This window comes from Stegastes partitus, unplaced genomic scaffold (genome assembly GCF_000690725.1).
Source record: "Stegastes partitus isolate 25-593 unplaced genomic scaffold, Stegastes_partitus-1.0.2 Scaffold476, whole genome shotgun sequence".
Classification (NCBI taxonomy): domain Eukaryota; kingdom Metazoa; phylum Chordata; class Actinopteri; family Pomacentridae; genus Stegastes; species Stegastes partitus.
The window spans coordinates 81,296-94,988 of NW_007578207.1; the positions used below are offsets into that span (position 1 = coordinate 81,296).

At 43.1% G+C, this 13,693-nt stretch overlaps 1 protein-coding gene across 1 annotated transcript in view; it reads left to right on the plus strand.

Moving 5' to 3' along the window:
• The first annotated feature begins 277 nt into the window (after positions 1–277).
• LOC103360973 (protein FAM19A2-like) overlaps positions 278–13,693 on the plus strand; it is a 90,564-nt gene continuing 77,148 nt past the window's right edge. Inside the window, exon 1 of the mRNA XM_008286925.1 lies at positions 278–788. The gene's annotated coding sequence lies outside the window, so the exon portion shown is untranslated. The remainder of the gene's footprint in view (positions 789–13,693) is intronic.

Genomic DNA, 13,693 nt, shown 5'->3' on the forward strand with positions numbered 1-13,693 from the left:
GACTAATATCATATATCCAGTGCGTCTTGGCGCAGCCCATATGGCCTTCTTCACATTACTGTACAGTATCATTTACGTTCATTGCATGCTCCTCTCTCTCTCTCTCTCTCTCTCTCTCTCTCTCTCTCTCTCTCTCTCTCTCTCTCTCTCTCTGCATGCAGTTGTTTCCTCTTCGGACCGCTAGGGGGCGCTGCTCCACTTCATTGGAGCAGACAGCCGAGCAAGCATACTCTCCATCTTCCAGGCGGACAAGTAGGAGCGCAACAACAGTCTGCGTGACTCCCCAACCGCATCGCACCTCTGTCCCGCCACTGGGCTTTACTTTCTCATCACTTCCTTGAAAGAGGATAAAAAAAAAGAAGGAGATTTTCGGGCGCAAAGCAAAAGTCGATCAGGGTGAATCAAGACTGGGTGTTTCCTCCCTGTCAGAATGGCTTAATAAGTAAGTTGCTGTGCAAAAACAGGAGGAGAGGAGCGGAACTTTCAGGGAACCTTTTCTTGCACCGGAGTAATCGCAGGAGCTCCAGGTTGGTATTTTCTTTTTTGAAACCCCAGGAAGCCACATCTGCTCTCCAATTTTTTTTTTCTTCTATTTCCCCGGCTGTGGGGGTGGATGGTATGGTATAACTTTTCCGCTCCAGTCGAACCTGAGCGGCCGGTGTGAGAGAGGAGATACGGTGGTGGAGAGGGGGATGCGAGCCTCTCCTCCGTCTCGGATAGCGGAGCGACTATGAGGAGAGAGGTTCACCTGCTGGGCTAACAGAACAAGAACCACACCGCACCAACAGGTATGGCTCACTGGACAGCTTTTACACTTGGGCACAGCAGCCCGGTGCGCGTCATGGTTTTAATGCGCTTTTGGTTGACTGTAAAAAAAAGTGCTGGATCACCAGATACGCACAGGTTATATAGCGTTTAAAAACATTTACGCATGAGAGGGATAAGTCTACACTCCAGCTGATCCATTTTAGTGCATGGAACATTATTGGATTTTATAAAGGCACTAGAGTTATGTGGAAAAAAAAAGATTTCTAATGGTAGCCTGGTCTAGTTCCAGTTTTGTTTAGACGGTTGTTATATTACACCAGAGATAAATGATTGCGGTTTTTTCAGGCGTTGCACAGGCGATAGGGTTCTCTCTCTCTCTGTCGCTCTCTCACACACTCTCTCTCTCCCTCTCTTACACACACACACACACACACACACACACAAAGGGCCACATAGGTAACTGTGCGTATACGGGCATATGGTGCCAGGTTCAGGGCGCTATTTTAGGCAGAGCTGCTGTTTAGCACTTGTCTCGTTTCTTGTTGATGGATTCTGGAACTGTGATGTTTCTGGAGGTGCTAAATGATAAATATGTTGTCGCAGGGGAGAAAAAAAAAATAAAAGGGTGATAAGGAACCTTTATGCTTTCATCCTTCATGACGCACTGTCACTTGTCTCTTATGGAAAAAAAAAAAGTTGCACTCAGTAGTTGGCTTTGCGTGGCAGAAACAGTTTCTGTGCTGCTTTTAGGCCTACGTGTTAAAAAATAGAAGATGCATGCCCTTAATCCAGCTGTGGGCGTCTTCTGCAGAGCACCATGGGTCACCAGATGCTGCTGAATGTGATAATTTCATGTTGACAATAGCAGCACACAGCATCATTTTGGAAGCAGAGTACAGGATGTGAGTTGTTGAAGGTGTTGTTTTTAGTTGTGAATATGTTAAATGGCACTGTTGGAAGTCACAAGTTTACGTTTTTTTAGTGTGTTCTATGGCTGTTTCTGCCCATCATCATGAAATGCAATGGTGTATAAAGCTTTGTGCAGATGCAAGCTGCTTTAATTTAAACAGTACATTTTTGACAGGCTCCTGCTCTATATGTTTCTGTCTCTTACAGCCTATAAGCCATCTGTGAAGAACACAGGGGGGGCTACAATGTAAGGAGAAACTGACAGTGAGACATGACTGACAGGAGGAGAAACATGCAAGGAAGTTTCAGTTGGGTAGTTGGGATTTATGAGGAGATATGAGAATGCATTAAAGGAAAGGAATTTGTGGTCACAGATTGTGTGCTCGGTGGTTCTTAAATGTATTTCCAATGTGGCCACAGCTTCATAATAGGACGTTAACATCACCATATTATTCAATTAACACGTTTGGTTGTCTCATCACAGGTACACAGATGTGTCAGAGAGATGAGATGGTAGGTGTCACTGGAGAGAATGACAGGAAAGCTAGAAAAAAGAGGACAGTACAAGGAGGAATGGAATGAAGGTCAAGTGAGCAGGTGACGACAGTGAAACTGATTTTAAGTAATTTAAAGTAACTAAATTAGATTAAGCAAGTTATATAACCGGAACAATATACAATTTATATAATTGCAAATCTTCTTTTTTTCGTTCTGTTATTTCATTTAGGAAACATTTAGTGACTGCAGGCTCCCTGCTGCAACAGGCGGCACACCAGCTCCAATTTACTTAAATGTGAATTGCCATGCTGAGTGAATCACATTATATCTGCTTCAGTATGAAGCAAAAAATGAAATCACATGAGGATAAGAAGAGATCACGTGGCAAAGAAAACCGATGTGTGTGTGTGTGTGTGTGTGTGTGAGTGCACTTGTACTGAGGACATGTTTGGAAAAGAAAATAGGAGTTTAAGGGTTGGTTTTAGGTTCAAGGTTGTATGAGGTTTAGGTTATGGACAGAAAGGTACTTGATTATTCATGCTGTGGCAGCACAAATGTATAATCACAGTCACATTGTGGGGACTGAACTCCCCTGTGTGGGTCTGCATATGGTAATTTAAATGTGTGTGCTTTCATGTGTCTTTATTAGTGGAAAGATGAGAGTAAACAAGTGAAAGGGAAGTGCAACAAAAGGTCACGGTTGGCGTCTTAACCCCTTTTCCACAGGGACGCCCCAGTGTGTGTTTGCTTTTAGAAAATTAATGGGTGCACATGTAACAACGGTTTTGGGGATAATGCACTGCTTTGCAAACTAGCAGTACTTAAATTTCCTCTTTAGAATTGAAAACACTCACACACACACACACACACACACACACACACACACTCTCTCTCACACACACACACACACACACACACGCAGTATCCGAGCACACCCCTGTCTTGGTTATGGAGATGGAGATGCCTCCAGTCTGCAGTACAAGTTCAAATTAGAGCGTTTTACCCAGATTCCCTATAGCAACATGAACACGAGCACACACATGCACAGTCATGCTCCACATCCCACAACTTTATGTCTCCCTGTGCACCTTTAATACAGACTGTCCCCTTCCCTGTAACTCCCTTACTCACTTGCTTTATCCGTCTATTCCACCAATAAGCCCAGAGCTCCTGTCCAGAAGGAGAGGCGTAGAAAGAAAGATGGGAGGGAAAAAGAGAGAGACAAAGACAAAGAGAGCAACCAGAGGAAATAAAAAAAAGTACAGTATGTGTGCTGTAAGAGGTCATCCGTTTTTCATTTGCCGCCTCCTGTAGCTGTGCGTGATGAGAAGAGAACTGAAGAGAAGAAAGGTTGAGAAGCAGAAATGAGAGAGAAAGAAAGAAATAGAGGGAAAGAAGGGGGAAAAAAAAGAGAAAGCTACAGGGAATAAATAAAAATAAATAAAAAGCATGTGTCCTATAAAAGGGTGTTCTGTATTTCATTGGCCATCTCCAGTAGCTGTGTGTGGTGTGCTGAGGCCCACGGGGGAACGAGTAGCCACTCTAAATGTGTGTAACCCATATAAAGAAATTGTTTCTGGGAGATCGGGCCCCGTAAATTCATTCCTAGCTGCCAGCCCTGTTCTTATCCCACCTCCCAAAGGTGAGCTATAACACCCAAACACATATATTTTTTAGATTCTTTCGCTTTCCACACACACACACACACACACACACACACACACACACACACACACACGCAGAGCATCCTGACGCCGTCCCTCTCCCACGTACGCATCTTTCGGCAGAACCTTACTTTATCTGTATGCGATTTTTTTTGCTCGGGATGCACACAGCCCATATGCACACTCACACACAAATACATTCCTTGGCATAAAATGCACGTTCGCACAAATGCGTACACACATTGCTTTATTCCCAAATGGCTTGTGTGGGACAGTAACGGTGACAGCTACAACAACATCAGTACCTGCTGTGGAACAGAACGGCATCAGAGAGAAACAGCTGCAGATGCTGCGCTCACAGCTCCAGGATAACCTTAGCCTGAACAAACTCCATTACTGCCTCTATTACCCAGGTATACACAGCCCGGGAAAAAGCACTTTGCAGAACCACTGTTTACCCAGCACCTCTCGGCCCCTCGCCGTTTCCCTCGACTACAGAGCAAAGAAGGGGTGAAGAGCAGTGGAAGAGGGGAGAGTTTCAATAGGGGATGGGGGGGGGAACATGAAGCTTATCTTTCCTTGGCTGTTGTTAGTCTCATCCGGGTTAGTGTGCAGCGCAGAAACAATTAGTTGGCGGAATTAGTAGTTAAATGAGGGAAAATGAATTATTAATGAGTTTGTTAGTCAAAATGAATGCCAGCGTTTTTGATAACTGAGTCTTTTGGGTCAGTTGTTGGGCAAAAAGCCTCAAATGTGAGGATTCGCTCGTACTTTGCATGCAGCATCGCCATCAGTGTCTCGGATGCGAAGATTTGTCATTTTATCGGTTATCTGTCATCGCAGCCTGATTATTTGGGGGGATTTTAAGACGTTTTGCGGCCAAGTGATTAACGAGTTCGTCTAAAATTTGCTGAAATAAAGCTGTAAGAATTACCCAGTAATAGTTAATCATTAATTGCTTATGATGTTAATTAATTATAGAAATACCAAATTTCAGCCAGTTACAGCCATATTCATATTACAATGTTTGGGATTTTCCTCCCCCTCCCCGCCTCCTCCCCCTTTACTCTTGAATAGACAAAATGAGCTATTTTAAGACATCATGGTGAACTGAGTGCCATTTCTCATTGCTCCTGACATTTTTTTCTAGCAGAAGATTGAAAAATTTGCTGAAAATAATAAGCAATAGATAATAGATAATGATCGTAGTTCATCGCAGAGACAGACGGACGGACAGGGATGACGAGGGAACACTGTGTGGCAGTGATCCTGTTCTTTGTCTAATCAGGGTTTGTGAGCCGAGCAGTGGTGAGTGTTGTGTGCATGAGTGTTTTTCAAGGCTGTGTATGTGATTGGAGTGCCAGTAATACAATGCTGAATGGCTTGTGCAAAACAGCATAAGTGGATGTGCAGAAGGTTAATAAGGGGGAGAAGTGAGTGTGCGAATCTGTGTGTGAAAAATACGCCGCGAGAACGTTTGTGTGTGTGTGTGTGTGTGTGTGTGTGTTTGCGTCTGACGTGAGTGATGGACTGCCATGTATTTGAGCTGAAAGCCATCCATCACCCTCATCAGCGACTCTGGGGTCCCGTCATTACATGTTTCCCTTCATTTACACTGTTAATAGCCATCTCTCTTGGCCAAACTCTGTTGTCTCTCTGTCAGAGTCCCACCAAGTTAAGCAATCACACCACTGTTTAAAAGCACTTCACTACTTACATGAGTAAGTGAATGCATCGCTGTTTATAACCCTGTGACATTCAGGGCGCGTTCTGTTAGTTCAGGAGTTTGCTCAGTCTGCTGCCGGTTCAGGCTGTTACATTCAGTTTAGTACAGTAGCTCAGTGGACTACTGATCATGATCGACTTAGCACATAATGAATGTTTCTATTAGAGTCTGACCAACACTGGATTTTTGAAATACTGATTTTTAGGTAGTCAAAATTTCTGATATACTCTATATACAGTATGCTAGTGTTAAATTGAAAGGGGGGAAATGATGGGGTTAGTGTTTATAAAGTTTAGAATGTATTTCACAGTGAGCAGCTTACTGTGAAGAGACCAGTTGACTCCACACCAACCATCTGCTCAACTGTAATACGTACTCTGCTACATGTGCTGCATACAGTACTGGTAGTATTGTAAACAACAGAGATGAACAGACTATGTGGTGACACCATTTCTGAATTCACCCAAGCTTCTTTTGCATTATGTTAAAAAAAACGTTCAGACAATGTGTGCGCCTACACCATCAAGAGATCATCATGGCCAATATCTGGCATTTTCCTGATTATCGGTATGGTTCGTTTTATTAGCTTTGATTAGTCTGATGCAGCTTCCTCTGTCTCTGTCTGCAATCACTCTGTGGTCCCAACAATGTCTCTCTAGCAGAGATACAACCTAGAAAAACTGAACAAGAAACATAAACTGTCGCCACAAACTGGCGAATTTGCTGCTTTTACGGTGGTTAAAGCTACAGATTACCTTAAAACAGAGTCTGGAATACTGTAACTAATTCTGCTTTAAAGTATATGTCTTAGTGGACAAAAAAAAGATAAACCAGTGAAAGAAAATAGAGAAGAATTTAACTGCTGGAGAAGAGAAGACCAACTGTTCAGTGTCAATCAGTCGATCGATCAGTAAACAGAGCAGAATGTCATTCTGTGAAGCTCTGACGTCATCTCTCCTTTTGCTAGCGTGCAAATCCAAACAAACAAAGGTATGAATTTAGGATTTCCTGATATCACATTTTGTTAAAAAATACAATTTCATGTATAGCGGTTCCAAATATTGGTTATCGGTCTGTCGTAAAAAAAATCCCTAATACTGATGCATTTGTTATGAGCCAATCTGTCGGCCGGGTTGTAGTTTTTGAAGAATCTTATATAAGAACGTACTGTGAGTTACACGTGTGCTCTCAGTTACCAGTGAGGGGAGCTCCACTGCTATTGCATCTATTGTCAGGTACAGTTTTGAAGATTTAGTGTAAAAGATTTGTTCATAAGCACCTTTGTTTTCAAATTTGCTGCACTGACTTGACAATAATCAAATAAAGTATCGCCAAAAGGGGCTGTGCAGTGTAACGTAATGGCAACCACGAGAGCAATAAACTGCACGCTGCTGAGTCCCTTTATATCTCTCTCTTTCAATCACACAGATAAGACAGCACACGGTCATTTGTTATCGGGCCCCTAAAACACACCTATGCATTACCCCCGGTATCTCAGCACTACAGCTGATTGAAAACTGAAGAAAACAGATTCGGTGACATAGCAAGGGCCGCCGAAACCGGTCGACCAGCAGAGGAAAGGCTGTGTGTCGTTGCAACAGAAACTTCTTGGCAGGAGGCAGCAAAACAGCCTTCTTGTCTGCAAACATGTACCAAAGTGAAAACATACAAGGCTTTTTTTTTTTTTTGTACACACTGTAGATGCCGATGGTGTGTTGCTGAGTAATGTAATGTAATGTTTTAGTTTGATTGCGTGGGTCGTTGACAGATAATTAGCAGTATTTCAGAGAAAGTAGGTTGTGCTGGAAGCAGCTGCACCGTGGCAGGTAAATTCACGATGTGCAAGTGAACTATTGTTGCTTTTGTAATGGCCAACTCGCCGTGACACGGTGCAACTTATTAAGAAGGCTATTTGATTTGTTGATTTTGGCGTGGCTATAGCTTCTGCTAATGAGTTTGCAGTCACAGGACTCTCCAGCAGTGTGTGGGCTGGGAGGTGGTATTACTTTTCAGCAGCCATTATAAATGAACCAACACAGACACTGTAGCTTTGGCGGTGTCAGAACTGACTCATTATGGCTGATGGCAAAGAAGAGCTGTTAGCTAGAAGTCAGAGCCGCACCGCACACGCAACCCCTCCGGCGGCGTTCTTCATCAACAGCTAGACAGCAATCACTGTGGTCATTATGCCAGCAAATTAGGCCTCGCCTGCGCTTGTGTTTGTGTGTCCCTGTCTCTGCTCTCCTGAGGCGTGTTTGTGAGACTCTGGCCTCGGTCAGTCCCATGGCGACGGTGTCAAAAGTAAGGAAAGGCAGGAGGAAAATCACATCCCCAAGAATGTGGCACGGGAGCCGCAGAGATGCTCACAGTCGCTGATGAACTGAGCAGTTGTTGACAGAGTATACCGAGAATGGCAAACTCACTCCCTCACATCTTTCCTTTAATAATTTCAACTCTTGTGTTTTTTTTTATTTTTGTCTTTGCATGTAGCTCTGGGCCTGTCCTACTGGCTGCCTGTGTTTATCTGTGTATGCCCTTTTATCTCGTAGTCTTTGATTATGTTCTTATAAGTGGAACCACTAGCTATTTTACAGCTGCCTCATTAGGTTGTCAGGCAAGCCCACAGCACAAGCAATTACATCTAATTATGCAATTATGAATTCAGTATGAAGCTTCATATAGTGTAGAGTGGTATGTTTGAGCTGGAGCACATACAAAGCAGTAATTAGTGCAGTTTGGTGGTGGTGGTGGTGTCGGGGGGGGGCTTTGTGCGCAGCTCACTAACGGTAAAGATGAAGGAGATGATGGAGAAAAATGTACAAACACACACTTTTTGATGCCACATAAAAACCAATGCAATGATGGCTTGTGATTATTTACCTTCGAGGACTCCTGTTTGCACACCAGCACTTGCGTGACTCGATGTGCAGAGATTGGACTCCAACTGGAGAGGACATTGACTCAGCAACAACATGCTGCATCCAACAGTTCGGCTCGGCTGCTTCGTCTGTGTCTCCACTAAGCAAGAGGAGGAGGAAGACAGAACATATTTTAGATTTAGATTTTCGTATGCATCATGCAAAATATTGTCGTGATTGAGTGGTCATGTTCTGTTTAATGCTTAAATGCAATGTTTGCTATGATAGTTACAGGATACATTACAACAAATATGCCAAAAAGTGACAGAAATACCAAGATACAGGTTAGCCTACTGTCCATTTTGCTCTTGACTGTACCGTTTTTGTTGTCACCATTGTGAAAATGAGTTGTGAGCTTCAAAGCGATCATTTATTATCGGTTTGTTCATTTTATGTTCATGTTGTCGGGAAACGATTCCCCGTAAGTCGAGTGACTTCCATGTAGCTCAGCATGTCTGTGCAAAGTTGGCATAGAGAAAGCCAGAGGGTAGGATGTGAGGTGCATCTTCAAAGATGTGATCACATCCCTGGAAGGCTTTTTTTTGTCTTTGGAACGATGGACTCAGCGTTTCTTACACGATATGGAAAACTGTAGGTTTAAACTTGCAGCCTATTTACAATGAGCCGATAGGAAAAGAGTTTTTGTTTACTGTCACGTTATAAATAAGTCATTCTTATATGTCTTTGCAATGATGGACTTTTTTCTTCATTTTGTATGCAATATTACATTTACGAACCACCCAGTAGTGTGTTTGTTATGTTATTTGAGGTGTAATATTCTCTATGTGGAGCAGTGGAGCTAGCAAGGGCTAATACAGTGATCATGGTTATATGTGTCCAACGTCTGTGCTACTGCCTGACATAATAAGGTTGAATGAAGCTGGAGCTCTAGTAACTGCTTACAGCAGAGTGACACAAATACTAGACCTACTTTTAATTTCTTAAAGAGTGGAATAGGTTGACTTACGCTCTCCTTTGTGTTACTGGTTCACATATGAATCTTTTGTGTTATTGGTTTTAGGGCAGGTTCTTCTGCCCACTTTTTATTCATATCAGATCGGATCAGGGGGAAACTACTGTTGAGTTCGTGTCAGCTACACTGCAGGACTGAGATGTTCTCCATGTGCACAAACAAAATGAACTCATCTCAGCAGTTATTTTCCATCCTCTATGTCTTCACTTTAAATATTGTCTTTTTTTTTTTTTTTCATTTGAAATGTTTAAAAATGATTCGACTCTGAATTTAAATCAGAACTTGCATTCTGAGCTCTCTGCCCGGTAAGAGGGAACACCTTGTTAAGAAGCTTGAGAATGCAGGACTGCTTCTCCTGATCTGTACCCTTCAACCTTCTGACACTGATGCGGCATTTCCGTTTTTCTACCGAACACGTTTCACACCAGCACTTCAATAGATGAGATAAAAAAAAAAAAAAAAGGCTGTGGAAGAGGAGAATGGGCTACAGTAGGCGGTGTGCTTCGGTGTGTCATGTTTCTCTACAGATCCTATTGAGGAAAGCAGGCAAGGCTGCGAGGCTCTCAATGTGTGTGTGACACAGGGCTGACAGTAATACAAGCAGCATCTGGCACCCCCTCCCAGGGATCACATCCCTAAGACGGTTTCTCTTACTAATCCCCTCCTAATATGACTAATATTATGACACTGCCATTAGCCACAGCACTCTGAGGGCACGTACGTACATAGCCATCCACATGTGCACAGAAACACATCTCTGAGCAGGTTTTAAGTATTAATCTGCAACATTTTCATATGAATAAGGCTCTATTTCTGAATGAAACAACACGACAGCAATCTGGCTTTTACATTTGTCATCCAGCGCTGATTTGCTAACTCCTGGAGAAAACCATGTGGTAGACAGGTGGACCGTGCTCTATGTGTTTCTGCCAGCAGTTGTTCATTACAGGAACTTGTTGCTTAGTTTGGACTTAGTGATAGTCCCCAAGGCTGAAGAGACGACGGTATCTGTCAGTGCCAATAGAAAACAAGATCAACAAATGGCACAAGGGGAAAAGCAATAGCAAAAAGACGAGATCTGCTGTGCATAACAGAACATCAGGGTGATATTTCAAGAAAAAAAAAAAGAGAGAGAATTTTGCTCATAACTACTTAAACACCATTTAGAATCGTAGTATTTTTAAGTGTTTTTGTTTTTGTAAGATTAAAGTCAAGTAACGCCTCACACATCCGTCTGTTAGCGCATAACACACAACATCCTTTCAGGTCGAGCCAGGATAAGACTCGGGCTGTGTGGGAGAGGCTGAGAAAGGCTCTGAATGCAGAACAAGAATTCTAATTTTAAAGCCATGAATTACCAAAAGACTGCTTTCAATTTGATTGAATCCAACTTTATTAGCATTCCGCCTGCCTTTATGTGATGAGGCAGAGCCGGCCTTGTGTCCTCTCCGAGGCTGCAGCTGTGGCAGCGAAGGGCACAAAGAGGTGCTTAATTTGTGATGCCCGTGGCTTTAGGGCTTTCTGGTCACAAGGAATTACATTGTCAATTATTTACGTCAATATGTTTTCAACACAAAGTTTTGCTTCATCAAATTACTTCTCACTTTTTGGATTTTTTTGGGGGGGGTACAGATTTTTTTTTTTAACCTCTTTGGGCCTTAAGCACTTTTTTTTAAAATATGAGATGACTGAGGCAATATAGAGTGGAACTATTTTAATGGTGAACTCCTCCGTTTTACTATTCAACATTTCTTTAGCTAGCCTTACAGAAACATCAAATACATTGTTTCCCCTCATTCAGTGAAAAACAGACAATAGCTTCATCCCTATTTCTCACCCTCTCTCTTGCGCTGTTTGCACCAAAACCACACTGTTGGGCACAACATCGTAATGACTGTCAGTCAGCCATGATGGCGTCATCCATTAGCCCAACCCGTCATATGTTTTTACATTTCATCATCTTCAAAGTGACTACTTACTAAAGCTGTGAGATAAAAAGCAACAAAATAAAATAAAAAGCAGTATTTCCCTCTAAAATGTAATATACTTTTTTAAAATTGTTTTTGTAAACACCTTTTTGTAAATCTACTTTACCTCCCTGATGAAAATCACGTCAACAGTCGATCCTGTTCTTATTGTGGTCCTGCTTTCTTTTATTTTATTTCTTTATTACCACAGCAACAGATATGGATCACTCTAATGTGCACTTTACATAAAAGAGATTACAGCAGTGAATGAGGTGGGGAGTCAGCCAGTATAAAAAACTAAGTGTTTATTAGATGAATCTTATCATCGCGAACATGTGATATAACACCTCTGCAGTCCTTGTTCTTGTATGTGCTTTAATCCTGTTAGATAGAATGTCATTAATCCTACTTGAATTTCCTCAAATGGGAGGTGGGAACATCAGATAAGATTTCACCATCCATGTTGTGTACCGGAGGCATCGGTGTCACGCTGAGCTGAGGGTGTTCTTTATTATAGTCTGCTCAGATGTGGGATTTCTCTGCACAACCTGCATCCCCTGACTGCACTAATGAGGCCCCTTAAGGCCCTCGGAGGCTTCTTTTGCGAATTGCTGTCCTGTCAACGGACTGCACCACATCCAGTGAGGAGCTGTCTGTGGTGCTGACCAGCGCGGCTAAGGAAGCTGTCCGCGGTGCTGCAGGAATGACGAGCAGAAAGGAACGAACACCAGGAAAACCGAGATGTTTACAGCGGTCACTGTAACTTACTTCGCATGCCTGACGCGAATCCACCAGTTCGCAATCATTTCTCACTGTTCTCACGGCCACCTGCATGACAGCGCTACCCTCTCAGCTCTCGTCCAGGAGAGGGGTGGTGGGGTTCAGCTGTTTAAAGACAGATTTTTTTCACCGTGACGACTTGCCCGCATGCAGACACTGTGATCTTAAGAATCTCCTTGACATAGCGTGGTCCTTCTCACCTCCCAGAGGTGTTTGGAAAAGAGGAGATAATACAGTGAGGCATGTGTAAAGAAAATCCGTCTGACGAGGACTTGTTTGTTCGTGGGGAGAAGGAGGAGAGGGGAGGCCAACGGGTCACTGCAAAGGAGGAACAGCTGCTGAGAAAACAAAACGAGATTCTTGAAAGTAGAGAACATGAAGAACAGACAAAAAAAAAAAAAAGAAGATTCGGAGGGCAGCGCTGGTTTCATGCAGTATGAATTACCTGCAGAATGCATACGACTGGAATATCTATATATTTTTAAATAGTAACTCAGCATCTTCCTGTGTATCCTAATTCAATTTCGACTTTAAAGCATCCTGTTTAAATATTAAACAACTCCTCTCCAACTCTCTCTGAATCTCTGCACGCTTGCGAGTCCAAGAGAGCACGCATGTACCGTGTGCACATACGTGTCCTGCACCTCATTACCGGATGCTAACTCTGACAACTTGATGTCCCTCTTTTTTCTTGTCTCTCTCTCTCTCAAATTAACTGCTTTGGACTTGGGAGAATTGTGAGGACTAAAATGGGAGTTGGGGATAGGGTTGATTTGAGGATCCTGTGTGTGCGCACGTGTGTGTGGCTCCGTGCTCGTGTGTGTGTGTGCGGGGTAAGCCGAGGGGTAAGCTTTTAGAGGTCTGAGCAGAAGGGTGTGAGTGAGAAGGAGAAGACAGATTTGAGCAGTTATCTCTCCCTGCAGACCTCCTGTCCTGCCTGCCCACATATCCACAAACACGCACACACAGAGTATACCCGGACACACACAGCGTACACGCAAACAAACACACACGCGAACACCATTCCCATCTGTAATCATGTTTAGCATGGCTCCCTCACACACATACACGGTCCTGTTCTGAATGGACTATCACACCCAGCTAGAAAAGAATGCGGACTGAGTCTGGCTGGTCTGTATTTGTTGTGCAGCAACAGCAAAATCTCTCCACTGTACCTCCTATTGCTCACCAGAAACAAGCCCTGAGCTGCAAGCAGACAGAACATTGCCTGGGATTGTGGGGTTGATGCTATTTTTACAGCCAGTGTGATGAGGGATGTGCTAGGGAAAAAAAAAAAAAAAAAAAAAGCTTGGCTTGCTTCCCCTCCCAGATACTTTAATTAGAATGGTTGCACTTCTTGCTCTCTCACCTGTCTCTTTGTTATAGGAAATAATGCGTGTTAGCGAGAAACAGGTAAATGGATAAATGGATACATAAATTGACTGAGAACACAATTTGCCCGCACTTTGTTTTCTTCATTTTGCAAAGGC